Genomic DNA, 3,803 nt, shown 5'->3' with positions numbered 1-3,803 from the left:
GGGGTATTCCTCATCCAATAATCCAAATATGCTGGGATACTGGGAAAGGTATTTCCAGCTTGGGTCTTTGATACAGGAGAAATTAACAATAGCTCAGTAGGCTTGAACCCAAACTGCTCACCACAAGATTAACCAGGCCTCACCCCTTTCCTTCTGGATTCTCAGCTTTTTGGGATCATGGAACTTTCATCTGTGCCCCTGCTGAGTGCTAACATAGGCCAGACATATTGTGAGCCCTTAATAAATACCTACAGGTCATGGACTAGGAGCTCTGGTGGTGGTGTGATTAAAGCATATGGCTGCTAACCAAGAGTTCAGTGGTTCCAAATCCACAAGCTGCTCTGCAGGAGAAAGATAAGGCAGTCTGTCTTACATTTACAGCCTTGAAAACCCTATGGGGCAGTTTTATGCTTTTCTATAGGGTCACTGTGAGTTAGAATTGATTCAATGGCTGCGGGTTGGGTTTGGTTTTTTGCTTATGGAATGGAGATGTGTAAAGGTCTAGCTTTACCTCAAGTTCCCAGGGACTATTCTAATTTGTTTAATAAATAATTTGCTTAGTTTGTCAGTTGAGAATTCTGTGGTTATATGAGATGCTTTTGTTTCTTCAGAACTCATCTCTGATCTCTGCTCATGCAGGAAGGCTTCCCATCTACCCAGGTCCTCAGGGATCTTTCTCCCTTCTGGACTTCCATTGCCCTTAGAATCGGACCCACTCAACTTATCCTGTGTCGTGTGGGATCTCTGTGTCCTGTGGGTGAGTCTCCTGTCCAACTGCTATGTCTTTGTCTTCTGGTGGTCAAGATCTGAGCATGAAACCCACACGGCCTGCATGTGAATTCCAGCTACTCCACTCATTCATTGTGGGTGGGGCCTTGGACAAATCACCTCCCATTTGGAACCTACCTTCCTTGTCTGCTAAATGATGGTAATAATAATAATACCTGTTTCAAAGAGCTGGGAAGATGGAATGAGTTAATGCCTGTAAAGTACTTAGCACAGTGTCTAGTGCAGAGTAGGTACTTGCTAAGTGGTGGTTATTGTTAATTATTATTATTGTTGCTAGTCAGCAGGGCTGAGCTCAGCCCCAGGCCCATAGAAGTGCTTCACAGAGGCTGTCTGAGCAAGCAGCTGTCCCTGCAATCCTGTAGTCCTGCAATCCTGCTGGTCGTGGGTGGAGAAGTGGGATGAGGGTGGGGAAGGCACCAGGAACCCTGTCTTCTGTGGCTACGCTGAGGCAGCCAGGGCGTTCAGCCTGAGTGGAGACTCTTGCCAAGAGATGGCCATCTCCAGATGTCTGCAGGCCGGACAGAGGGAGCCCGCTGCCCTGTGGGGCCTGAGGGCACAGACGGGACTAATGGGAGGAAATTACACGGAGAGATTTCATCTCAGCTTGAGGAAGCACTGTCTACCAGTCAGAGCTGGCCAACCGTGGCCCGCCCAGGCTGCCACCAGAGGCAGTGAGCTCCCTGTCACCAATGGTGTATGAGCAGAGGCTGGGGGCTCTCTGATGAGGGAAGCCACTGAGGGGATTTCTGGCCTTGTGGCTCCTTGGAGGCTGTGTGCAGGCCCTCATATCTCCTGTGCTGCTCTGCCCCTCGCTTGGTTTAGCTTATCCCCCTGCAGGAATCTGATCAACTACAGTCTCAGAGGTGAGTGTGGGCGTGATGGCATGGACATTTCTGATTCCAAATTGGGGCTGGAGGGGAAGGGGAGACTGTAAGAGGCCAAAGTCAAGTGGGCCTTGTAAAGACAATGCCCACCTTTTATGGGGGCAGGCAGCTTAGTTCAGTGGCTAGCAGCATGAAGCCTGGAGCCCATTCTATGCCCAGCTTCCCTCTCAGGTCTGCTTGGGTCAGGGAGGGCAGAGACTGGGGGCAAGGGCTTGTTCTTAACCCAACCCCAACCCCCCCACACACTTGTTTCAACTTCTTCTAAAACCAGGGGCTAGAGGAAAAAAGAGAACCTAGGTTTCAATTTTGGTTATGCCATTTGGTAGCTGTGTGACTTAGGCCAAATCACTTAACCTCCCTGTGCCTTGGTTTTCTCATCTATAAAATGGAATGGTAATAATGCCTATCTTATTGGGTTCTTGTGAGGATTAAATGAGTAAAGCCCTCAGAACAGTTTATGGTCCATTGTGTTGTTAGTTGCTGTCTAGTTGATGTTGACTCATGGCTACCCAACTCATGGCTACCCCATATGTGCAGAGTAGAATTGCTCCACAGGAATTTTGAGGCTGTGACCTTTTGGGAACAGATCACTAGGCCTTACTTCTTGAGGTGTCTGTGGGTGGATTTGAACTACCAGCCTTTCAGTTAGTAGTCCAGCACTTAACCATTTGCACCAACCAGTACAGATTGGGTTCATAGTAAGTGCTGTATAAGGAGGCACAGTGGTTAAGTGCTCAGCTAGTAAACAAAAGGTTGATGGTTTGAACCTACCAGCCACTCCTCAGGAGAAAGATGTGGCAGTTTGTTTCCATAAAGATTACAGCCTTAGTAACACTTTGGGGCAGTTCTGTTTTGTCCTACAGGGTTGTTCTGAGTCAGAATCGACTCAGTGGCAACAGGATTTTGTTTAAAGTGCTGTGTAAGTGTTTATTAAATAGATAAAAATTAATCAAGCGACTCACCTATGCCTATGCTATGCAAGGAACGTTACATTGATCTCTTTGCTTAGCCTTCACAACAGTCTTATGAGGTAGAAATTACTAATATTAGAGAAACTGAACCCCAGAAGTTCCTTTCTCAAGGTCATACAGCTGGTGAGAGGCAGAGCTATGGTTTAAATTCAGGACGGTCACCCTCTAGGGCCCGAGATCTCAACCACTTGGCTCTGCTGTTCCAGGGCTTTGTAGCCTTTCTAGGGAGGTGAAACACCCAACAGAGCAGGCGAACAACAGATCAGCTGTGAAGGACTCAGAGAAGGGCAGCCCCACTCAGACTGGAAGACCCCTCTTCAGCTACTGCCTGTTGGGACGGATCCATCTGACTAATTTGTGGAAACATCACTCTGTGACTCTGATTACAAATTGCAGCTCTGCTTCCTCCAGCTGAGTAATCTCCTTTATGGGGTCTGGAAGAAGAGGGAGTTCTGGGCTGGGCAGATGCGGGGCTGGTGTGACACTGTCAAGGAATCTGGGCCAGCCAGCCAGCCTCCAGAGGCAAGGGACTAACTGGTGCTGGGAGACCTGGGTTCCCTACCTAGTCTCTCTAGGCATGGGTGGGGACTGTGAGTCCAGGGTGTCCTGCTCACTCCCATTTTCTATTTTATCCCAGCTAGACTCCTCTGTCCTGTTCATGGCTGTGTCCCCTGGGCCAAGGGCCTGGCACAGAGTGAATGTCCAGCAAATATTTGTTAATCCTAAAAGTGACTCTGCTAACCAGAAGCTTCCACTCCTCGGAAGGAAGGTTGGGCAATCCTACTTCCGTAGTGATACTGCCTCGGAAACCCAAGGAGGGGTCGCTATGAGTCGGGGCCGACTCGACGGCACATAACAACAACAACAACAAAAGTGACTCCAGACAGTAGCATAGCACTTTGCTGTTTACAAAACTCCTTCCCATCTGTTGTCTCAGCTGATCCTCCCAATGACCATGAAAGGTCGATCTTTTAACCTCAGTTTACAGATGAGGAAACTGCAGCTCAGAGGGGTGAAGTGTGTGACTTACCTAAGGGCACACAGCTCAAACCCTGGGCTTTATGTTCCTAATTGACTCTAGCGCTGTAGCCCACAGAGATGCCTCCCCTTCCTTGTGTGAAGATAATGGGGCACAGAAGGAACCCGCAGAAGTGCTCCC

Source organism: Orycteropus afer, unplaced genomic scaffold (genome assembly GCF_000298275.1).
Source record: "Orycteropus afer afer isolate SDZICR_OR568_19922 unplaced genomic scaffold, OryAfe1.0 scaffold00112, whole genome shotgun sequence".
NCBI classification, from domain to species: Eukaryota; Metazoa; Chordata; class Mammalia; order Tubulidentata; family Orycteropodidae; genus Orycteropus; species Orycteropus afer.
This window is presented reverse-complemented; position numbering follows the sequence as displayed.